General features: G+C 37.6%; 1 protein-coding gene and 1 pseudogene across 2 annotated transcripts in view; one reads left to right on the forward strand and one right to left on the reverse strand.

The window, feature by feature from the left end:
* LOC308487842 (TLC domain-containing protein 4-like) overlaps positions 1–26,451 on the reverse strand; it is a 95,210-nt gene that overhangs the window by 67,403 nt on the left and 1,356 nt on the right. The gene's annotated exons all lie outside the window — the stretch shown is intronic.
* LOC308487845 (transcription factor BTF3-like) lies at positions 1,812–2,290 on the forward strand (annotated as a pseudogene). Its single transcript has one exon. The product of its transcript is annotated as a transcription factor BTF3-like (transcript).

Raw genomic sequence — 26,451 nt, forward strand, 5'->3', positions numbered from 1 at the left:
TCTGTTTTTCCCTAATTGCACCATCATTATCTTTGATATGCATATTCTCTAACACCCACAGCAGTTGTCAAGGCCAAGTAAACCCACAGAAATCCAGTATACTCATGTTCCACACTATTCCTTCAGGTTAGTCTTCTACAAATGCATCATCAAATCCTCAGGGTTGTTTTGAAATTATACAGAGCATGTAAGTGAATACATCAAGGACAAAGCCTGAGAGATAGGAAAGGAATTCAGTAAATATTAGTTGAATTTTGAAAATTTTAAATTAATCAAAACTCAATGACCTTAGGAGGTAGAAGAATATAACAACTGCATACTTGCCCTTAATATTTTAATACAGCTTAACTTTTTAAATATCCATTTCATTATTCACATTTAAATCTTTAAAAAATTTTAATTTTGTTTTATCAGTACTCCCTTTCCAAGGACAGTTCCCCCGATTCTGTATTTACTATCTGAAGTTTTTCTGCATTTTAAATGTATCTAAAAAAAATTGCACTTTTATATTTTTTGTTCATTAAAACAGTCAAAGAAACAGTTCAGAGAAAATAAATTATACATCCATGCTCAAAGAGAAAAAAATACAAAAATTCTTTTGAGGCAAATTTCTTCATAAATTTGCTTCCAAAAATTCCTGAACTTCTAAACAGAGATAATTGTTTGGGAAACTGAAACCAAAAGCTGCTTCTTTCTCAACAGGATAATTAAAGCATTTTAGAAAACTGCCTCAATTCTCCAATCTTCTCCATTAGTGAAGAGATAACCAAAATGACACCAAAACATTTTGATAAGAAAAGTTGACTTAGTCACAAATGAATAACCTCAGATATGACTTTTTTCTTTATTGGTAGTTATAGTGTATCAAGAATTTTTTGTAAGGTTTTTTGAATATGTAAAAGTACTTTCATTTGTTTTTCAGAATTTTTCAAGAAGAAACTATTTCAGGATATTAACAGTGGTTATCTCTGAGTGGGTGAGATTCTATGTCTTTTGTGTTCTTTTTGCTTATCTTATTTTGTGTGATTTTTTTCCTATAACATAATTTAATATAAATTATTATAAATTCTAAAGAAAGTATAATTAATGTATAAATTATGAAAATATAATTTTTATTTTTAATGAAAGTAATACAGTAAGTGAAAATTCAAGTGAACATATGAACTATCCTAAAAATAATTAAAAAGAAAAATCAAGAACAATTTTTCATGACATTATTTTTAATATACAAACATTTTTCTCTTATATGTCCCAAATTGATCTCCTAATGTTACTATAACTGTTGTTCATGCAATAATGTTACTATAAACCAACCCACTCCATACATTTAAATTATGTTCATCACTAACTGAAATTTCTGTTTTAGACACTCAATATGAGAAGTTAGAAGTATCAAGAATGACAGTTACGATTATTATTTATATAGAAAAGAAATACGCTGCATTCAGATCTTCCACTTAATCTTGAGGCCTGTATTCTTTGCATTTTAGTAAAAACAAAACATTTTTGCCTCTAGTAATTAACAGTTTTAAAAAATTACTCATTGCCATTTCTTTTCAAAATATTTTTGTTATATTTTGCAATATACTAAGAAGCTTTTTATTTTAAAAAGAAGACAATCTAGTTTTAATTTTTCTAAAAAAAAAATCATCTTGTGGGGATTTATTTTCCACGATGAAAAGTATGGTTCTAGTCTCAGATTTTAAAATTTTCCTTGATAGAAACTACCAGGTAGATTCTCAGCTGGTCTGACCAAGACCCCTGAGCGCCAGCCATATTCCCCCACACAGCCCCATTTCCTCTCCAGCAAGATGAAAGAAACTATCATGAACCAGGCGAAACTTGCCAAACTGCAGGCCAAGTGCACATTGATAGGAAAGGAACTGCTCACAGAAAGAAGGTGATTCACAGAACAGCTACATCAAATGATAAAAAACTTCAGTTCTCCTTAAATAAGTTAGGGGGTAAACAATATCTCTGGTATTCAAGAGGGGAAAACGTTCACAAACCAAGGAACAGTGATCCACTTTCACAACCCTAAAGTTCAAGCCTGTTTGGCAGCAAACACTTTTCACCATCACAGGCCATGCTGAAACCAAGCAGCTGACAGAAATGCTACTTTAACCAGCTCGGTGCACACTGTCTGACTAGTTCAAGGAGACTGGTCCAAGCTCTGCCCGAACAATCTGTGGATGGAAAAGCACCACTTGCTTCCGGAGAGGATGATGATGATAAAGTTCCAGATCTTGTGTAGAATTTTGATGAAACTTCCAAGAATGAAGCAAACTGAATTGAGTCAACTTCTGAAGAAGATAAAACTTGAAGTTACTGGGAGCTGCTACTTTATATTATGACTGCTTTTTAAAATTTTGTTTATGGATCTGATAAAATCTCCATCTCTAATATTTTTAAGCTCAAGCCCCTTGGACACTGCAGCTCTTTTCAGTTTTTGCTTAGACACAAATCATTCTTTACAGCTAATTAAGGTGAAGAGGCTAGGGAATAAAGTTTGAAACAAAGGTTAATAAAGTTCTTTGCCTAGTAAAAGAAAGAAAATACCAGGTAAAAAATAATTTTTGGAAGACTGTTACAATTAAATGTCTTCCAACTTTGTCAAATATATCCCATAATAAAATGTGGACTATCCCAAAATGCTAACATATTGTTTAATAGCCAAAAAGTAGGGAGAAATGGATTGTGGGGTAAGGAAAAGTTTAACTATTAATACTACGTAGGCATAACATTAAAAACTATAATATCAATAATGGAAAGACCATCAGGATAAGAAAATTTAACTTAATCTATGAATTCTCCCAATCAAATACAAATCAAGCATTTCACAATATACATACCAAATTAAAATGAAGTGTCAGAATTTTTTTGCATAGAAATGACTTGATATAGATATGAAATTCACTTTTTCTCTAAACATTTAGAGACAGAAATTGGGGTCTTCAAAATCTGGACCTTTGGCATAACCAGTTTGCATATGAAATATTATTAGCAGTGGTTCTCTATCTCTCTGCATGGCTACATGACCCCCCAAGCACCACCAAGGACTGGGAGTCACCTTTGACTCCTTTCTTGGCCAACAGAAGCATTCTGTGTTGGATCAAAGCTACCACCTCCAACTAGTCTTCTTTGCTCCAGTCTTGTTCCCACATCTAATTTACCTCTCTTGCTGTCATTAGTCAGAAAACAATAAATACTTTCTGAATTTAGAAATAAATGAAATCACATGTTCATCCAAAGTTCAGCTTTCTTGAACAAGTGCCTAATTATCAAAGCCCACCACCAGTAGAAGAGACAACATTATTATGGTACATCAGAGTCCAAAACAGTTGAAAGTCTCCAAACTGTTCTGGGTGTTAGATCAATGAACACACCTGGATTTCAAGTTGCTTGAAGACAAGGTTCCTATCTTATATACCTTTGCACGTTACACTACACCCTGCCAAGTGGGTGCTCTGCATCTATTCTCCCCACACGTATTTTTCCCACTTTTCTTAGCTTGTCAAGAAACTCATTCAAGAGTTTGAAGTTCTATGGCTAGGGGAGAGTCTTAACTGATACCCTACATTCCAGAGAGGAAAAGAGCGAAAGAATGATATATTTCCCCTCATTTTTTTATCCAAAGCAATTACGTGAAGTTAATAAAAGGGAATCAAGTGAGTTCAAGAACTGCTTTGCCTTTCCTTTTAGAGATCCTCAGAAGAACTGCCCTCTGGTTTGTACAGCAAATCCTGTACCAGATGACATTTTAAAAATTATCAGGATTTGACTTTTAACAGTTTTATGCACACAGAAAGAGAAAGTAGTCCTAATGTTCATTGCAGAAAGGGAAAAGTAGTCCTAATGTTCATTGCAGAGGTAAAAGGCACTCAGTTTCAATTCACTTTGTCTTAATCCAAATTGTTAATTCTTTCAACAAAGAATGCAAATTCTAAGAGCATCATGGGAAACTTTTAAAACAATTGCATAAGTTCTGATTGATAGCCATACAAAAAATTTTTGGACTATAAGTAAATATAACCAACAGCTAAAAACATTCAACATTTGTTATATTGATTTGAAAGGGGGAGGGAACAAATACAGTAGTCCCCTTTATCCACAGTTTCATTTTCCGCAGTTTGTTGCCCGCAATCAACCACAGTTCAAAAATATTAAGTGGAAAATTCCAGAAATAAACAATTCATAAGTTTTAAATTGCATGCTGTTCTGAGTAGCTTGATGAAATCTTACAAGTCTCATTCTGTCCCACCCTGGACATGATTTATCCCTTTGCCCAGGATATCCATACTGTATACATACCCACCCATCAGTCACTTAATAGCTGTCTCAGTTACCAGATCATCTATCTCAATATCACAATGCTTGTATTCAAGTAACCCTTATTTTACTTACTAATGTCTCATTCGCCTCACTTCATCTCATCACATAGGTATTCTAACATCTCACATCACAAGGTGAGTACACTACAATAAAATATTTTGAGGGAGAAACCACATTCACATAAATTTTTATTACAGTATATTTTATAATTGGTTTAATTTGTTATTGTCATTAATCTCTTACTGTGCCTAATTTATAATTAAACTTCATCATAGTTATGTTTATATAGGAAAAAAACCTAGTATATATATAGTGTTGGGTACTATCCACAGTTTCAGGTATCCACTGAGGGTCTTGGGACATATCCCCCCACAGATAAGGGGGCACTTCTAAAGAGCTAAAGTTCAAAACCACATGTCTCCTAAATAATTTAGATATGGTTTTTTGTAGATCTGTCATTCTTTGGTTTGTGGTGACCATTATAACAATAAAAAAAAATCGTTCTTTGAATTTGGAAGTCAGTATAAAAATACAAAGAGTTAACTCACTGATAGCCCTGTTAACGTCATCACTCTGAACTCAAAATTCAGCTCTTCCACTAGCTTCTATAGAAAATTATTTCCAGAATTTCATGATTTCCCCCAACTTTACATAAGATGAAGGGTTTCCCGAGAAGTTGAGTGACCAGCTATGTTCCTCTTTCTCTTCTCCCATACATGGGAATTAAATGTGTGTCTACTGTTGCTTGAACTTCTTGGAGTTTCACTGCTTACCTAAAGTAGTTCTTCCAAACAAATACAGCACTATCTCTAATATAAGTCCTGGGAAAAAATTTCTTTAACTTGATTCACCTCCTTTGCTCTCATTCCTCAATGAGCTCTTGCATTCTCTTAGCCCTTGATCTTTTTATCTCCAAGTTTTGATGACTCCTTGCACCTAACATAGGGGATTTTCTGCTTTAAATATGACCACTAAATTTTGCAATTAACCTTTTGCTCCACCCATTCCAGTTAATGGCCTCATCCAATTTGAACCTGATCTCAGCTTTGGCTTAACTCTGTCCTCCCTATTTCCCCAATATACCAAGGAATATCTGATACCAACTCCACTTATACAATAGCTGTTTAAAACTCCCTTTCTTGAGCTCCAGATCTATATTCCCAATATTCTACTATGTGTTTGCAGGTTCTTCAAATACAATAAAGTGTAACTCATTATCCATCCCCCATCTTCTTTCTCACTTTTCTCCATTTATAGAGCCATCATGCCTCTAATCACCCAACCCATCAATTTTCCTAGACTCCTCCCTTTTGCTTAGCCTTTCTGTATCCAAGTAGACACCAAATTCTGTCAATTCTACTCCTTAAAGATCTTTCACATATTTACCTCCTCTACTTTTCCCTTTCACTCACCAAGTTTAAGCCCATATACGTGCTTTAACTTGGTGTCTCTCCGACATGTTTCCTCTTTGAGCTTTTATACACAATGTATCAGGATAATAATTTCCTTCCTATCTTCTCCCAGTGCTTAGTACCATATGTTTCACACACAACCAAATATCAATATTTATTAATATTCATTAATTATAGAAGAGACTTCGAATCCTTGTGACTGCACATCTTTCCTTTCCTGATTATTCATAGACTGCCTCTCTCTCCAACCTATGTTTCTTAGGATTTTTCTAACCAACTGTTGATTATCTTCTTATCCTTTTACCTCCAATCAAAGTTTGCTATTATTCTTTATTGCCTATCAAATAAATGCATGGCATTCAAGTCCTGCATTCTAGCTCAGACTTACCTTTCCAGGTTTATCATTCATATTCTGCCTCTCACGTTCTTTGCTCAATCTAGCAAATTTCAACCACAAGTTATTCCAAAACAAAATGCTATGCATTGTCCTGCATCCTTGCTATTTATTACTCATGCTGCTTCAAAACACAGAATATCTTTCCTTCATCTTTCCCTGTCAAAAACTTTGCTAGTTTTGAGGCCCTGATCGAATGCCACTTTCTTCATAAAACTTAGATTCCTCCAGACAGAATTTCTCTCTTCCTCTTCTCTCCTTCTTTGAAATTTAGTTTATAAATTGCTTTGTACAAGTATTTTATTTCTCCTACTGAAAAAGTACTATCATAGAGTCTTTCAAAGCAGTACTTTTCAGACCACCTGCAACAGAATAACTGGAGTTTTGTTGAAAACAAAATAAAACCCTAGAATACGATATTCTTGAGGTAGAACTCAGAAACTCATTTTAAAAGCAAGCTCCTCAGTAAAGGACATAGAGTTAAAGACCCTTGTGCTGAAGAAATAGGCCTTTAAATTAGTCAGACTGGGAGTTGCATTTTAGTTATATTTCTGTTAAAAATAATTTTCAGAAAAAGCTAAAATCATGGCTCTGGATAGGAAAAAAAAAAAGTTAAACATTTTATTTAACTCATTCAATACAGGAACCAGGCAGAACCAAGAAGATGTTATAATCTGTTCAAAAGAGAATCTGAAAAACATACATTTACATAGAGTTGTAAAATGGCTCAAAGAGGTCGGAGGGATAGATGGGGGGAGGGGGTTCACAGTGTGAGGGATATAAATGATGAACGTCTAAGTATTACCTTGTCTTGTACACCTGAAACTAATGAATAAAAATAAAATAAAATAAAATGGCTCAAAGATGATGAAATGTGACAATTCTGAATTATCTAATTCAGAATAAATGTACAATAGATCAAAGATAGTGAAAGGCAGGAGTCAGATGACCTAGAAGTCGTCCTCTAGGCAATGCATATTTTTCTACTGAAACACAAATATTTTTCTATAGCTTACTAGTTATGTGACTTTGAGTATGTTACTTAACTCTTTGAGCCTCAGTTACTTTATCTGTAAAATGGTAACAAAATTTCATAATTTTAAAAAGTTGTAATGGAGATAATACTTATCTAATAGAGCTGTTATGAGAATTAAATGAGTTCATGAGTGCCAAAAGCTTAGGACAGTGTTGGGCATATGATACTCGATCAATATTACCCAATAGTAGTAGTACTAGTGGTATAATGGTAGTAGTACTACTAACTATAAATTCCTTGAGACTCATTCTTGTTTATCAATGAAGGTACTCATTCAGTCAATCAACCAATGTGGGTCAAATACCTATTTGCGCTAGGTTTGGGTGGGTAATAAAACATACTTGTCTCCAAGGAGTCCAGGCTATTTGAGGAGATGAGACCTTCACGTCAGTTTCTAAGTTGCTCTCCTAGGTATGCCCTTCTGCTCTGAGTTTAAGTAAGGAGACTAAAAAGGAATATCTTCTCATTGATGACAGGGATTGGTGAGGCAGGAAGACAGCAGGATACCACCCTATCTTAGTGGTACAAGACATATACCACAGGTTCTACAATTCTCATCTTCTAATCTAGGGAATTAACAAAATGCTGGATGCTATAGATCTTTTAATTGTCTTAATTTTTTCTATTATTTAACTACAAGGTATAGATCTCTTAGTTCACACACAACTTCTATCACTGTAAACCAGCTTGTATGTTTTAAAAAAAAGATCTCAAGCAGGATGCTTTATACTGTTGCCAGACCCTCTTCTGTGATGGGTAATGCATTTGATTGTTTGCAATTTTGTTTTTAAAAATTTTATCACATGGCTTTTTGCCAAATAAAAAAAATAAATATTGATTCTGGTGAAGATGGTGGAGTAGGTAAAAATTGTGCTCGCATCCTCTCATGACTGTAGTCACACAACAGCCTAGCCAACTGTCCCCCCGTGTCTTTCCTTAAGGAAAGAAGAGTCTGTGAGACTGTGCCTTTCTGGGACTCTGTTCCATTCTTGTGTTTACACCTTCTTTCTCTCTGTCTGGTCCCAAAAGATGGTTTGCAGCCAAAGACGGGTAAGATATCTCACGAGAGATACAACCTAAGCCAGGCGGAACCGAGAGGGGAACCCCAATGAGCTGCCTTAGAAAAATATAGAAAGGGGCCTTGCGGCCCCTTCCCCCTGCCTGGGAAAAGCTGTTGCAGGCTCTGGCTTTTCCCTTGCACCTGTTTGTGAGAGAAGTCATGAGGACAATAAAGATCAGTTCTCTCCACTTATCTCAACGGAGCTGTTACAATATGACAGACTTGACCCTGAGAGGGTACATACCTTAAGTAAGATATCATGGGACCTTGTGCTTCGGCTGTTTACAGACAAAGGGTGATTGGGATCAATATTTTTCTGCTATGATGTATGAGTCTCACAGACCATGTAAGAAACAATGTTACTTTCTTGTATTTGTATACCTATCAATAAAAACCTTCAGTTGGCCTTATTCTGGGCTCCAGTCCTCTGAGACTGAGAGACCCCTGGCCTTCGGAGAGATTTAACTGCATTAAGTCTCTGTTTCTTTCTTTCTTAAAAACTTAACGCCCCTTCTCGCACCTTCACTGCCGTGTTGAGCTGGATGCGACACATGACCACATCAAAATTACAACTAAACTACAGAACAACTACCATGTTTCCCAAAAAATAAGACCTAGCTGGCTCAACAGCTCTAATACGTCTTTTGGAGCAAAAATTAATAAAAGAACTGGTCTTATTTTACTATAAAACAGGGTTAATATAATATAATATAATATAATATAATATAATATAATATAATACAATATAATACCAGGCCTTATATTAATTTTTTGCTCCAAAAGACGCATTAGAGCTGATGGTCTGGCTAGATCTTATTTTCAGGGAAACATGGCATTATGAGAATCACCTGAGGTCTAGCTAAACAGAAGTCGCACAACTAAGAACATACAGAAGAAGCCACTTTAAGACTGTTAGAAGGGGCAGTGACACCAATCAGGCTGTTCACACACCCATGTGTCAGTTAAATTTGGGGAGGGATATGTTGGTGGTGGAAGTCCCCCCAGAGGAGGAGTCCCAGCCAACACCAGACTCCCCAGCCCAGAGTTCCAGTGGCAAGGAGAGAAGTCCCCATAACTTCTGACTGTGAACACTAGCGCAGATTTGGCTGAGTGAGACAGAGGGCTGCTGGAGCCCCACGACTTCTCTTAAAGGACCCATGCATGTACTTACTTGCTGATGCATTCACTCACTCTGAGCTCCAGCTCTGGGGTAACAGCTTGTAAGGCATCAGGGACATATGGAGAGGAACAGAATTGTCTGGCTCAGGGTAAGGGCTAAAGGGGCAGCTTTCTTCCAGACAGAAATACTGGCAGAAGCCCGTTTCTTTGTTGAGCCCTCCCCCTTCCCAGAATGCAGACCCAAGTGGCCACCATATCTGAGTCTCCATCAATTTGGCTAAAAATGTTTGACACGCCCTGGTGATTCCCTGAGACCCCACCCCCACCCAACTTTCAGGGCCACCCAAGATACTTACAGTAGTGTTTCCATACAAATTGCCTGTCTTGGCTCATGCTGAAGACTTTCCTACCATCTCTCAAAGGTTCACAAATCCCAAACAAGCAGCATCTGACCTCGGCATGCCCCATACCTCTTGCTAAGCATCCCCAAGGTTGCCACTGGTAGCCGCCACCCTCATTAAAAGTTTAGCCTCTCTCAAGAACCTCCAAGCCTATCATGGGTGGAAGACATCTGCATATCACTTTGTGGCTCATACCAGTAGCTCTGGGCAGAGCACAGGTGGAAACTGAACTTGACCTGTGGTGGGGCCCCTCCCAGGAGGTCCAGCATGCATGATGGCCAGCTTTGGACCATGCCAGAGCACCACCAGGCCACTTCCACATATGACACAGCTAAAGAGCAAACTGGGCAGGCACCAGAGCCCTGCGAAAGTGAATCCTGCTCTGTAGGGTCAGCCCCTGCACAACAGCTCCTCCACTGAAGTCACGGCTAGTCCTCACAAACAATCAGCCCGAGAGCCAATCTCTCCCATTGATGTGCAAACAGCACCCAAGGCTCAACTACAACAGGAGGGCACACACACCACACATAAGGGACATACCTGGAGCAACCAGCTCTGGTGACCAGGGACACTGTGCCACTAGGACCCACGGGACACCAACTACATAAGTCCACTCTACTAAGACCGGAGGCATATCAGCCCTACCTAATACATACAAACAAACACAGGGAGGTAGCCAAAATGGGGAGACAAAAAAACATGTCCCAAATAAAAGAACAGCACAAAGCTCTGGAAAAAGGACTAATCCAAATGAAGACAAGCAATCTACCAGATGCAGAGTTCAAAACACTGGTTATCAGGATGCTGAATGATCTCAGGGAGCACTTCAACAAAGAGATAGGAAACATAAAAATGGGGATAGAAAACATAAGAAAGAACCAGTCAGAAATGAAGAATACAATAACTGAAATGAAGAATACATTAGAGGGAAACAACCATAGATTAGATGAAGCAGAGGATCGAATCAGCAAATTAGAAGATAAGGTAGCAGAAAATACCCAAACAGAACAGGAGAAAGAAAAAAAAAATCCAAAATCACGAGGATAGTTTAAGGTGCCTCTGGGACATCATCAAGCGTACCAACATTCACATCATAGGAGTACCCGAAGCAGAATAGAGAGAGCAAGAAATTGAAAACATATTTGAAGAAATAATAATGGAAAACTATACTAACCTGGGAAAAAAACAGATATACAAGCTCAGGAAGCACAGAGTCCCAAACAAGATGAATCCAAACAGGCCCACACCAAGACATATCATAATAAAATGCTGAAGGTTAAAGAGAAAGAATCTTAAAAGCAGCAAGAGAAAAGCAATTAGTTACCTACAGTGGAGCACCCATAAGTCTCTCACCTGATGTCTCAACAGAAACTTTGCAGGCTAGAAGAAATGGGCAGGAAATATTCAAAGTGATGAAAAGCAAGGACCGACAATCAAGATTACTCTACGCAGCAAAGCTCTCTTTTATAATTGAAGGACAGGTAAAGAGTTTCCCAGACAAGAAAAAGCTAAAGGAGTTCATAACCACCAAATTAGTATTACAAGAAATATTAAAGGGACTTCTTTAAGAAGAAAATATTAAAAATGTGAATAATAATATGGCAATGCTACACATCAATCAACAATTATTTTCTTTTATTAAAAATTTATTGGGGGGACAATTGTTAGTAAAATTACATAGATTTCAGGTGTACAATTCTGTATTACATCATCTATAAATCCCATTGTGTGTTCACCACCCAGAGTCAGTTCTCCTTCCATCACCATATATTTGACCCCCTTACCCTCATCTCCCACCCTCCACCACCCTTACCCTCTGATAACCACTAAATTATTGTCTGTGTCTATGAGTTTCATTTCTCATGTTTGTATTGTTCTTTTGTTGTTTTTCGTCTACATACCACATATCAGTGAAATCATATGGTTCTCAGCTTTTTCTGTCTAACTATTTTACATTAGCATTATACTCTCCAGATCCATCATGTTGTCACAAATGTTCCTATATCATCTTTTCTTACGGCCGAATAGCATTCCATTGTATATATATACCACAACTTCTTTTTTTTTTAATTAAATTTATTGGGGTGACAATTGTTAGTAAATTTACATAGATTTGAGGTGTACAATTCTGTATTACATTGTCTATAAATCCCATTGTGTGTTCACCACCCAGAGTCAGTTCTCCTTCCATTACCATATATTTGATCCCCTTTACCCTCATCACCCACCCCCCACCCCCTTACCCTCTGGTAACCACTAAATTATTGTCTGTGTCTATGAGTTTTTGTTTCTCATTTGTTTGTCTTGTTCTTTTTGGTTTATATACCACATATCAGTGAAATCATAGGGTTCTCTGCTTTTTCTGTCTGATTTATTTCACTTAGCATTATACTCTCAAGATCTATCCATGTTGTCACAAATGCTCCTATATCATCTTTCCTTAACGCCGAATAGTATTCCATTGTGTATATGTACCACAACTTCTTTATCCATTCATCTATCAAAGGACATTTTGCTTGTTTCCATGTCTTGGCCACCATAAACAAAGCTGCAATGAACATTGGAGCACACGTGTCTTTACGTATAAATGTTTTCAGATTTTTGGGGTAGATACCCAGGAGAGGGATTGCTGGGTCATATGGTAATTCTATTCGTAATTTTTTGAGGAACCTTCACACTCCTTCCATAACAGCTGCACCAGTCTGAATTCCCACCAACAGTGTATGGGTTCCTTTTTATCCACAGCCTCTCCAATATTTGTTACTATTTGTCTTGTTAATGATAGCCATTCTGACTGTGGTGAGGTGATACCTCATTGTGGTTTTTATTTGCATTTCTCTGATGGTTAGTGATGTTGAGCATTTTTTCATATGTCTATTTGCCATTTATATGTCCTCTTTGGAGAAATGTCTCTTCAGGTCCTCTGCACATTTTTCAATTGGGTTTTTTGTTTTTTTGTTGTTGAGTTTCATGAGTTCCTTGTATATTTTGGATATTAGCCCCTTATCGGAAGCACTGTTTGCGAAAATCTTCTCCCATTCAGTTGGTTGCCTCTTTATTTTGTCGATAGTTTCTTTTGCTGTGCAGAAGCTTTTAAGTTTGATATAGTGCCATTCATTTATTTTAGCTTTTACTTCCCTTGCCTTTGGAGTCAAATTCATAAAATGCTCTTTGAACCCAAGGTCCATAAGTTTAGTACCTATGTTTTCTTCTATGCAGTTTATTGTTTCAGGTCTTATGCTTAAGTCTTTGATCCATTTTGAATTAATTTTGGTACATGGTAAGAGATAGCAGTCCAGTTTCATTCTTTTGCACGTGGCTATCCAATTCTCCCAGCACCGTTTATTGAAGAGGCTGTCTTTCCTCCATTGTATGTTTTTAGATGCTTTGTCAAAAATTATCTGTCCATATTTATGTGGTTTTATATCTGGGTTCTCAATTCAATTCCATTGGTCTATGTGTTTGTTTTTCTGCCAATACCATGCTGTTTTGATTATTGTAGCCCTGTAGTACAAGCTAAAGTCAGGGAGTGTGATACCTCCAGTATTGTTCTTTTTCCTTAAGATTGTTTTGGCTATTCGGCATCTTTTGTGGTTCCAAATAAATCTCATGATTTTTCGTTCTATTTCTTTAAAAAATGCCATTGGGATTCTGATGGGGATTGCATTAAATCTGTATATTGCTTTGCATTAAATCTGTAATATTAAATCTGTAATATACAGATTTAATGCAATCCACATCAAAATGGCCATTTTAACTATGTTGATTCTTCCAATCCATGAGCACAGAATGTGTTTCCATTTCTTTGTGTCTTCTTTAATTTCTTTTAAAAATGTCTTATAGTTTTCAGCATATAGGTCTTTCACATCGTTGGTTAAGTTTATTCCTAGGTATTTTATGCTTTTTGCTGCAATTGCAAAAGGAATGCTTTTTGTATTTATTTTACTGAGATTTCATTGTTAGTACATAGGAATGCAATGGACTTCTGTACGTTGATTTTGTAGCCGGCACCTTTACTGTATTCGTTGATTGTTTCTAATAGCTTTTTGGTGGAGTCTTTAGGGTTTTCTATATATAGCATCATGTCATCTGCAAAGAGTGACAATTTAACTTCTTCATTCCCAATTTGGATGCCTTTTATTTCTTTCTCTTGCCTGACTGCTCTGGTGAGGACTTCCAACACTATGTTGAAAAGCAGAGGTGATAGGGGACAGCCGTGTCGTGTTTCTGAACATAGAGCAAAGCGCTTCATATTTTCACCATTAATTATGAGATTAGCTGAGGGTTTGTCATATATGGCCTTTATTGTGTTAAGGTTATTTTCTTCTATACCTATTTTATTAAGAATTTTAATCATAAATGGATGTTGGATCTTGTCAAATGCTTTTTCTGCAATTGATATAATCATATGATTTTGTCCTTTATTTTGTTTATGTGATGTATCACATTGATAGATTGCCGGGTGTTGAACCATCCTTGTGTCCAGGGGATGAACCACACTTGGTCGTGATGAATAATCTTTTTAATGCATTGTTGTATTCAATTTGCTAGAATTTTGTTTAGGATTTTGCATATGTATTCATCAGAGATAGTGGTCTGTAGTTTTCTTTTTTTGTGTTGTCCTCACCAGGTTTTAGTATCAGGGTAATGTTGACCTCATAAAATGACTTAGGGAGTATTGTCTCTTCTTCAATTTTTTGGAAGAGTTTGAGCAGGATTGGTATTAGATCCTCTTTGAAGGTTTGGTAGATTTCATTAGTGAAGCCATCTGGTCCAGGACTTTTGCTTTTGGGAAGGTTTTGGATGACTGATTCAATTTGGTTACTAGAGATCGGTCTGTTTAGATTTTCCAGTTCTTCATGGTTCAGCCTAGGAAGGCAATATGTTTCTGAGAATTGTCCATTTCCTCTAGGTTATTGAATTCGGTGGCATATAGTCCTTCATAGTATTCTTGGATGATCCTTTGTATTTCTGTGGTGTCTGTGATAACTTCCTCTTTTTCATTTCTGATTTTGTTAATTAGTGTCTTCTCTCTTTTTATCTTAGTGAGTCTAGCCAAGGGTTTGTCAATTTTGTTAATCTTTTCAAAGAACCAGCTCTTTGTCACATTAATTTTTTTCTATTGTCTTTTTCTTCTGTATTTCATTTACTTCTGCTCTGATTTTTGTTATTTCCTTTCTTCTGCTGACCTTGGGTTTCACTTGTTCTTCTTTTTCTAGTTCTTTAAGGTGTAACATGAAGTTATTTATCTGAGATTTTTCTTGTTTCTTGTGATAGGCCTGTCATGAAGTAAATTTCCCTCTTAAAACTGCTTTGGCTGCATCCCAAAAATTTGGTACAATGTATTTTCATTCTCATTTGTTTCTATGTATCTTTTGATCTCTCCTCTAATTTCTTCTTTCACCTAGTCATTCTTTAAAAGCATGTTGTTTAATTTCCATGTATTTGTGTTGTTTCCTGCTTTCTTTTTGCAGTTGACATCCAACTTCAAAGCCTCGTGATCAGACAATATGCTTGGTACGATTTCAATCTTCTTAAATTTGCTGAGACTGATTTTATGTCCCAATATATGGTCTATACTTGAGAATATTCCATGTACACTAGAAAAAAATGTATTGTCTCATGTTTTAGGATGAAGTGCTCATGTTTTAGCACTATGTTTTAGCACTAAAAATTTATAGTTTTAGCACCATACATTTAGAAAAAAATGTATAGTCTCATGTTTTAGGATGAAGTGCTCCATATATGTCAATTATGTCCATTTAATCTAATGTGTCATATAGGGCTGCTATTTTGTTATCGATTTTCTGATCTATCCATAGCTGTCAATGATGTATTTAAGTCCCCTAGTATAATTGTGTTTTGGTCAATTTCTCCCTTTAGTTCTGGTACTAGTTGCTTGGTATATTTCGGTGCTCCCTTACTGGGGGCATAAATATTGATTACTGTTATATTTTCTTGTTGTATAGTCCACTTTAACATTATGAAATGTCCATCTTTGTCTCTTGTTACCTTTTTCACCATGAAGTCTGTTTCATCTGATATCATTATGGCTACACCTGATTTTCTCTGGGTAGCATTTGCTTGGAGTGTCAATTTCCACCCTTTCACTTTGAGTCTATGCTTGTCCTTGTAGCTGAGAAGTGTTTCTTTGAGACAGCATATGGTTGGGTTTAGTTTTTTGATCCAATCTGCTACTCTGTGCCTTTTTATTGGTGAGTTCAGTCCATTTACGTTTAAGGTGATTATTGATACGTGAGGATTTCCTGTCATTCTATCTTTAGTTTTCTGGTAAGGCTGTGACTCCTTTGTTTCTTTGCCTTTTTGTTGTTGTCTATTATTTCTGTGTGGTGGTATTCTACGATGTTTCCCTCTGTTTCTTCTTTTATTACAGTATGTATTTGAGTTCTGGATTTTTTTTGAGTCGTTACCCTTAAGTTTATGTAAAAGAAAGTTAGATATTTAGAGTATTCCATTTTATTCAGCACGTTTACTGTCTCCATTCCCATATTACAGTTCAGACCTTTACTCTCCCCCTTTTTAAGTTTTGGTTGCCACAAATTGTCCCTGTTGATGGGGATCGTACAGGCTCCTTTAGTGTTTCCTGTAGTGCAGATTGTGTATTAGAAAATTCCCTCAGCTTCTGTATGTCTGGAAAGATCTTTATTCCTCCTTCATATCTAAAGGATATCTTTGCTGGATATATTATTCTTGGCTCATGATTTCTCTCTTTCAATAGTTTGAATATTTGGTTCCACTCCCTCCCGACTTGTAGAGTTTCTGCTGAAAAATCTGATGATAATCTAATGGGCTTTCCTTTGTAGGTTACCGTCTTCTTTTCCCTGGCTGCCTTGAGGATTCTTTCTTTGGCGTTGATTTTAGACAGCTTCAATACAATGTGCCTTGCAGAAGGCCTGTTGGGATTGAGGTAATTAGGTGTTGTATTTGCTTCTTGGATTCGAGGATCCAGTTTTGTCCACAAGTGTGGGATGTTCTCATCAACAATTTGTTTGAATATATCCTCTGTTCCCTTCTCTCTTTCTTCTCCTTCTGGTATGCCCATTATTCTTATATTGCTCTTTCTGATGGAGTCAGAAAGTTCTTGTAGAGTTCTTTCATTTCTTTTAAGTCTCAAGTCTCTTTCTTCTTCCATCTGCGTCATTTCCAGGTTTCTATCTTTGATGTCACTGATTCTTTCCTCCATCTGGTCAACTCTACTACCTAAGCTGGATATTTTATTGTTAATTTCTTCTATTGAGTTCTTAATCTCCAGAAATTCTGTTTGGTTCTATTTTAAAATTTCAATCTCTTTCGTAAAATGCTCATGTCCTTTGATTGTGTTTCTCAGTTCATTAAACTGCCTTTATGTGTTTTCTTGCATCTCATTGAGTTTTTTTCAGAATTGCAATCTTGAATTCTCTGTCATTTAAGTCACATATTTCCATATCTTTAAGTTCCTTTTCCGGAGACTTTTCACTTTCTTTCTGAGCTATCTTGTTGCCTTGGTTATTCATGGCAATTACTGATTTATGATTTATTATTTCTCTTCCTAGACATCCATAGGAATGGCTTCTGCAACAGGTTGACAGAAAGAGGTTTTTATTTTGTTTTCCAGTACTTGTTGGTAGAATATTTTATTTTCTCTCCTATTGCAGCCTTTTTTCTCTCTCTCACATGGTAGTGCTATGTTTTCTCTGCACTATTCCAGCTTCTCACACAACGGGGGGGGGATTCCCTGGGAGACGGGCTTCTCCTCTGTTAATAGTTCGCCTGGGTCACAGGGTGCAGTGTCCGTGTGGGTATGCAGAGAGCTTTTGACGTTCCAAAGCTTTTCATGCACCAGATTCAGAGCCTGTGTGTTTCAGCAGTTCTGTTTACTCCTGCAGGGATCTTCCCAGATAGATGGGGCCAGGGGCAGGGTGAGTTGTGAGAGGTGGCCCAGAGCAATGGTGGCAACCACCACCACAGCCGGTCTGCTTCCACAGCTCCCTCCCCTTTGCCGGAACTAGTTGGGCTACAAATCTGTGTCTGCAGTCCACAGTTCTCAGAACTGCAAATATTCTGTTCTTTTGATCTGACACTGCTATTGTTCTGCTTCTAGCACCGGGCAGGTGGGAGCGAGGGAGCTCTGGGAGGGTAAAGAGGGGGCAGCTAGTCTCAATGCCTACAGGCTTCGGTTCTCTGCTTGGCAGTGAGGGCTTAAACCACTGTTTTCAGCCTTCTTCCCTCAGTCTTTTCTCTGAGGTCTCTGCTGTGAGCGTTGGGTCAGCCATGTTATATGCTGTCCCCTCAGCCATGTGGGCCATAAACAGAGCCCTAGCAGTCCGAGTTCTTCCCTCTCCCACAGCTGTGGTAGTTCTGGGATGCAGCGAGCTCAGAGCACTGAGCTAGGTCTGCGTGGGTCCTGTACCTGCACAGCTCCGTCTCCGCACTTCTCCAGTTCCGCTTCCCCCAGTTTCGCGATTTGCCCACCTCTAGGTGAATTCAGTAGTGGGCCTCTTCGTCTTGCCTGTCTGCTGTGCAGGGAGTCCTTTTTGGAGTTATAATTGTTCAATGAGTTGTAAATTCCAGCGGATATTTACAGAGGCTCACCTCACACAGCCATTTTGATGACGCCCGGAGAGATTCTCATAACAATTATTTTCAATGTAAATGGATTATAAGTTACAATCAGAAGACATAGCATAGCCGAAAGGATAAGAAAACAAGACCTTTTCATATGCTGTCTACAAGAGACTCAGTTCAGATCAAAAGACACCCACAGAGTGAAAGTAAAGGGATGGAAAATATATTTCATGGAAATAGAAACAAACAAACAAGCAAAGCTTGTGTAGTCATACTTATACCAGACAAAATGGACTTTAAAACAAAGGATATAGCAAGAGACAAAGAAGGATCCAATAACCCCACTTGTGGGTATTCATCTGAAGAAACCCAAAACAGTAGTTTGAAGGGACATGTTCATCCATATATTTATTGTAGCATTATCTACAATAGCCAAGATATGGAAGAATGAATAAAGAAGACGTAGTACATATATACAATGGAATATTACTCAGCCATAAAAAAAATAACCTCTTGCCTTTTGCAACAACAGAGATGGACCTAGAGGATATTGTGCTGAGTGGAGTAAGTCAGACAGAGAAAAACAAATGCCATATGATTTCACTTGTGAAATCTAAAGAACAAAATAAATGAACAAACAAACAGAAACAGACTCATAGATACAGAGAACATTTTGATGGTTGCCAGAATAGAGGGGGGTTGGTGGGCAGGGTGAAAAAATAAAGGGATTAAGAAATACAAATTGGTAGTTACAAAATAGTCATTTCGATGTAAAGTCCGGCGTAAAGAATATAGTCACCATCATTGTAATAACTATGTGTGGTATCAGATGGCTACTAGAATTATTGGGGTGATCACTTTGTAAGTTATATAAATGTCTAATCACTATGGTGTACACCTGAAACTAATATAATATTGTACGTCAACTGTGATTGAAAAATTAAAAATTATTTTAAAATATTCCAGTTGGGGGAATAATAATTGCATGGAATATAAGTGAAAATAGAGGTATGTAAGCACAACTGACAAAATGGCTAACCATATGTAGAATGTACAGATTGCTTCCAGAAAAGCATTGTAAAGGTGAATCTGAGCTGAATCTTGAAGGGTGAGAAGGAAATCACTAAGGAAGTACAAGGTGCTAACAATTATTGTACTAGATCATTATATATGTTAATCCTATTTAAATTGTACAAGAGTTGTATAATAGCTCTTCTAATGGCGTACATACTATCTGTCATCATGTTTTAAATAACCATCATTATCCTATTTCATGAAGGAGAAAAAACCTGAGGTTTATCAAAATCAAGTTACTTCCCCCAAATGATACAACCAGTGAGTGGCAAAGCGACAATTGATCCCAAGTAACCTGTTTCCAATATATAGGAAATATCATCTCAATTTATGAATAGGAGAATCAAAACCCAAAGAGATGAGGAGATCTCCCAGGAGAGACTGATTAGAAATTGGGTCTCTGATTTTAAAGCCCAGACAGATGGGGAGGAATAGCACAGGAAAATGAGGGAGAACATGCAAAACCTGGCAGCATGGAGAAGCGTGGTATGTTCCCAGGAAATGGGAATGTTTGGATCCCAATCTGCATTTATGGAAACAGAAACAGAAGACAAGGTCACTGAAGTAGGCAAGGGATTGTGAAAACTAAATTATGCCAAAGTAAATATTGCAGACTCTGTGCAGGAGGACATAAGAAAACAATAAAGGGTTTTAAGCAAGGGAATGAGATCAAAGATTTCGAAATTGGAGGCAGGGCAGCCAGTTATGAGACAGCAAAGGCTAGAGTTATGATCAAGAGTTTTGAAGTCAGACAAACTGCCACTCCTCATGACCTAAGGAAAGAGAATCTCTTTGAGCCAGAGTCTTCTCATCTGGAAAATGAATATAATAGGGTCATTATGAGGCTTAAATGAAAGGACGGAGACAGGCACCTGCTACTGTACTTCAGATAGAGCAGACACCCTATAAATGATGGCAGTGGTATTAACAGTAGTGTATTGCCATTTTTTGATGTGATACAAGTACACTGAGAATTAGGTTATGTCTTTTTGAAGGAAGAACATGTTAAATATACATGCTAATGCTTTTTCCTAGGTTATTTAGAAATAAACAATGCTGCTTGACTTATTCAGACACAGTAGATTGATATGTATTGAAACAACAAAATCCCAGGAACACAAAGAGAAGCAGATTTCAGGAATGGCATGAGGTGAAGGGTTAAGTTTATCCAACATTTGTTGTGTCCTTACTGTGTGTCTAACACTATTAAGTGCTACATATATGAAAGTAGTTAACACACAATCTCCTTTCACAAAGAGTCAAAAATCTACAATATAGCTCTTTGGGTTGATTTTCTTTATTCTAGATCCCGGGCCTCCTCTCTTATTTACAACCTCATACTTACCCCTTAGGTCTGATAGTCACACTACTCTTGTGGAAGTGATCTTGGTTTCCCTATTTTATTATCCATTCCGCAACCCTACCCAACTTCCCTTGGACTGCTTCCTTTCCTGGCTACTCCAGCCAAATGAGTGGATTACACCTTGTCTGATCCAAATCTGTCCTCAGTACCATACCCCGGTTCAAATACACCTTGCTACGATAGTGAAGTTAAACCAATTCTCTCAAGAGCTAGTACTAGAATTCTTCTCAGAGGAAAACAACTTGATGAGTCATTGCTCCAAAAACAATAATAGCCAGCAACTGCTGCCACTGGAGTTCTGGTAGGGAGAATGGAAACTTAAGTTTAAGAAGTAGCCACGTCATCAGAGATTGCTATCAAAAATATTTGTCAGTAAGTTAACAAGCCTATTTGTAACAAATTGAGAAGGCACTAACAATAAATAGAACTTCTAATGTTGATGAAAGATGAACAGGATACTAAGTAAATTATGGAGACACTGAAAAACCAGGTTAAAGGGCACAACAAAAGCTCTATATCCACTGTTGTAAAGTGTATTCATATATTATTTATACAAAACTTCTAAGAGAAAATAACACTAACTTTAAGTAGCACATCTGTAAATTTTATTCTTCTTATCCCCTTCTTAAAGTAACATATTTTCTGCATTAAGTATCTTTCCTAAGTAACATCACTAGATTCCCGAAGCCACTAGATGGCCACTGTACGTCCACAGAAAGTCAAATCAAAGTAACAGCGGCATTGATTTAGCGTGGTAAAGACTCAATTTCCTTACCTACAAAATGGGGGTAATAATAGTACTTAAGTTCATAAGATGGTTGTGAGAAATAATTGAGGAAGTACATAAATACCTCCTAAATGGTAGATGGCATGTATTATTATGTATGTGAATTTTACAGGAGGTTTGCCATGTGTTTTCTTCATATCAAGTTCAGGTACAGGGTATAGTCAGATAAGAGTGAAAATACAATTTGTGTGTTTTTATCAAGGACAAAAAGTTCTCTGGCGGCAGAAAAGAATTTGAGAAAGATATAGAAAAGGGGGGGCAGATGTACAATGTAAAAGAAAAGACAGACTTGATGGAGGTGCTAGGCTAAGGCTTTCGGGGGAGCGAGGGGATGAAGAGGGTATGAGGAGAAAATTAATCCAACAGATTTCAAAGACAAGCAGCATTTAGTGCAGAAATAGAATTTTTCTTACTTGCTGTATAAATCTAAGACTGAAGAAATAGGAACTTTGAAAATTAAAGGAGCTACTACTGTTGTAGTTGTCATTAATGAAACAGTATAATGTAGTATGACACCATGATAATCTGGGGATATATTTTAAAATAAGATTTTTATGTCTTATTATATTTGAAACTAATCAGATATTTTGAGTGTACAGAGCTAGGGAAAGGGATTTATAAACATATCTGGAGAGCTATACCTAAGATAAATGGACATGAAATGACAGAATAAAATTAGTGTCTAGTAACTTCACTGTAAACTCATCTCAAGGCTTGAATCAAGAGTGGTTTATATGTACATATGTACATACAGAGAGACACAGATATACATACTGAAGTAGGATAATTAAGTTCGCAAACTTTCCACCATCTAAGGTGAAAAGTTCGCAAACTTAGTTGTTGGACCATGTATGTCTATCTATCTAATCTGGTATCCTTTTAGAATGTACTTGGAAAAAAGCTAGAAAACAAAAAAGCAATTCTTGACTGGCATGTGAAAAAAGCCACTTTTTCAAAATCCCTTTCCTCTTACTTAGTTTAATTTTATAAAAGTCAGACAAAGTAAATAATGTATTTCTATTTTGCTATCTTTAATGTCTAGCACAGTAGCCGGTGTAAATATACAATAAATACTTTTAATGATACTGTAGAAGGTAAGAGTGAGTTTTTTTGAATCTTGACTACCATTTGCTGGCTTTGTGAAAAAGAGCAAATGATGTGATTGACCTCTCTGTACCTTAACATCTTCATTTGTAAAATGGGGGTCATTATAATGTCTACTCCATAGGGTTGCTGTGAGAACTAATGAGTTAATTCATGTTTTGAGTGTCTGGCATAGAGTAAGCACATAGTAAATGCCAATTAAGTGTTCAATAATTGACTTAGCCTTCAAGGGTTAGCGTTTAAGGCAGGGGTGTCCAAACTGCAGCCCAAGGGCCAACTGCGGCCCAAGGGCCAACTGCGGCCCGCGATCCATTTTTAATTGGCCCGCAGCAAATTCCAAAAATATATTTAGTTTACTTAAATAAACCAGGTGAGGCAATATATACCTCACCTCAAGTGAGTGGCCCGGCTGTTTGTGTATTTTACCGCATATGGCCCTTGGTGAAAAACGCTGAAAAATGTTTGGACATCCCTGGTTTAAGGAGTCCTAGGAACTGGCTTCATCCAGGAAAAGGTTATGACTTAAACATATATTAGTATATTTAACAAGGAAAAAAGAAGTCTTGCCTGTAACTAAGATTATTTGGGCTGTACTGGGACAATTTCTGTCACCATCCTACTCAACCTTCCAGAAGATCTTAAATGGTAAGGCGTACAACCAGCAGTCCTGGTGCCCACAGATCTGTCTCCGGTCAGGCTAAGAACTCCTCCTTCCAGCTTTACCCTACCTTGTCATGGGTGAACATAATGCTGACCAAACTGGCCTCCCTGGCTCTTGCTGAAAAGCTTCAGTCTTCTTTATCCTTACTTTATTGCCCTCATTAGGATTGAAGATTGTTGAACTGTGGTGAGAAGGGGCCTAGCTGCCAGGATATCTAGCAGCTCACACTCCAAGGCAGCCCATGAAAGCGTGCGTTGGGTGCTTTTCTTTCTCTAGGAGGCCCTGTTAAGAGGTATGTGGTTCACATAGTCAAGCTCATTGTTAAGTCACTGGTTGGGTGTTAACTGTTACTGCCTATCAGTGTACCCCCAGTGCTTAGCCCAGTGTGGAGCACATAATAGATACTAGAACTGAACTGAAATGAATTGAGAAACTTCTCTCTAATGTATTCACCTTCTCTCTCTAACGTATTCACCTCATCTCTATTTATTTCAATCCCCAGAAGCTCTAAGATCAGTCATTATCATACTGATGCTTACCTCCATATCACTTACAGACACCCTCTAGTCTGACTCAACCCCCATTGTCACCACCCTTCAAACCCTTTCATTGCACACTTTGGACCTTCCGATCTGCAAACTTCCACTATACCTTCAACTTCTTTTAGAATGTCTTGTCCACTTCCCTGCACTCTCCCAAACTTCTTCAGTATGTCTCTCAAATAGAGGCCACTTGTTTCTCACCCCCTACAGGAGGTGGGGATGGCATCCCTTTTATTATCTATCACTGTTTCCAGATCCTTTCTCCTTCTTTCAAAAACTCCAGTTCCTTGGAAGTTCTTGTCATGCAGTTGTACCACCTGTATAATTGTCCCCAATGGGATATAGATGGCATACTCGGGTAAATTTGAGGATGATTTAATGAAGGGATTATTTACAAAGGTGTGAATGAGGTAGGAAACGCATGAGGGATAGTGCAGTAACTCAGTGCAAGTAATAGTGGAATTGCTATCACCCCTTGGCCTGGAGGAATAAGAAACAGGAGCTCTGGGACCCAGAGGAGAGATGTATACAGAAGGCCACGCCGAAGAGCAGAGACCTTCAGTTCAAGGGCACAGCCTCCCTCCATCAGATCTGCTGAGGATCCCCATTGGCCAAACCCAATCAGAGCCAGAGAGCAAAGAAACCTGCTGATTTAATCCATAGGTTTCAGTTCCCATGGCACTGAGTGGGTTGGAGAAGCATGGACCTAAGGGACAAATGGAAAATACCCAGTTTGTACCCAATGCCCTTTGTGGTTGCTGTCATCTTCCAACCTTTTACTCTTTGAAAACTTGAGCTCCTAGCACATTTTCTTCCTGTCCACATCTTTGTAACTTCTACACCCATGTGGTTGTCTCCACCCATGATCTTTTACATCTATGCCTATAGTTATACCCTAAATACTACCAGTAATAACACAATATTGACTTCAGGCATCCCACTCTCAGACTACCACCTCTTATCTCTATAGTTCACTAACTAGTTTTTTCAATGCAGTTTTTCAACCTTCTTTAGGCCTCCAGTTCATTGATCTTACACTCTTCCACTATTCATCCACTCTGCCACCTCCACTCTACTGTCTTTACTTTCCACTATATGCAGAGGAAATTCCTTGGACCTCACTACCTTGAAAAGAAACTTCTCTCTCTAATGTATTAACCTTAAAAAATAAGTCACTAGCTACTGTCAAAAATCTAACTCTGTTTAAATCCAATTATGTGCCTTGGAACTAGGGGGAAAAGACACAAAATTCCACTGAATAATTTCTATATTTGACATCATAAGCTTCAAATGGGCATTCCAGTCTACCCAGGAATCCTACGCTGATCCTGGCGCATCTGCCAATTACTCTTCAAGGTGAATTATTTCACACATTCTTTCTCCCAAAGCTTCTTATACTCTACCCTCCAGTCTCCACACCTACTCACTAGCAATTATACAAACCTCACAGGATCTGCATCCATATGCCTGCCTTTCCCCCTCTTACCATGTAATAAGGATCCCTTCTCCTATCAAAGCCCAATCCCTCCCCTTGTACCCTAGATTACAACCCTTTTCATTTTTTGAAGAAATTTGTTACTATTTTTTATTCCTTCTTTTTGTATCAATTTTCCTCTACTAAATCATTTCTAACATCAGACAAATAGGTTAAGTGACTCCCATCTTAAAAAATAAGTTTCCTTGATTTCAAATTCTCCTCCATTTCCCATCTAATTCATCCATTCCCCTTGGAAGAAAAACTTGAAATGACTGCCTACAGAGACTAGCTTTCTTCACGTCTTGTTCTCTCTTCTGCCTTCCACAACCACCATTCAGTAGAAATGCTGCTTTTGTTTTGATCCCCAGTGATGTATTTGTTCCCAAGTCACCTGATCCAACTTATCAGCAGCATATGACATAGCTGGCTACACTCCCATTCTTGAATCATTTTCCTGTCTTGTTTTTTGCGGACACCATTCTTTCCTGATTTTCCTCCTATCTCCGTGGCTTTTCCTTCTCCATCTTCTTTGCTGGCTCAATTTCCTTTACTAGACCTCAAAATGTTAATCATCACAGACTCTTCTCTATCCTGAGCTGTCCAATACAGTAGTCACCAGCTATTGTCTAAACTTAATTTAAATGAAATTAAAATTCAGTTCCTCAGCTTCCCTAGCCACATTTCAAATGCTCACTAGGCACTTGTGGAGAGTGGGGAGCATGGACATAAAACATTTCCATCATCACAGAAAGTTCTCTTGAACAGCACTGACCGGGACACCCTCCCTAGGTAATCTCACCCAGTCCCGTGGCTTTAAATATCATTTATATGCTGAGTTCTAAATTTAAACCTCTAGCTCTGACCCAAGTTTCAGTTTTGTACACGAAACTCCCTATTTGACATAACCACTTGGATTTCTAAAAGGCTATTCAAACTAACATCCAAAACAGAACTCTTTTATTTTCACCCTCTTCACCCCTTTCTCTACTCACAAAAGCTTGTTTCTTTTCCTGTCTGTCTATTCTTAGCAAATGACACCATCCAACCAGTTTTGAAGCCAAAAATCTAGGAGCCATCTTGATTCCCAATATCTAATCCATCGTGACTCTATCCATAAAATACAT

This window comes from Rhinolophus hipposideros, assembly GCF_964194185.1.
Source record: "Rhinolophus hipposideros genome assembly, chromosome: 19".
In the NCBI taxonomy this organism is placed as follows: domain Eukaryota; kingdom Metazoa; phylum Chordata; class Mammalia; order Chiroptera; family Rhinolophidae; genus Rhinolophus; species Rhinolophus hipposideros.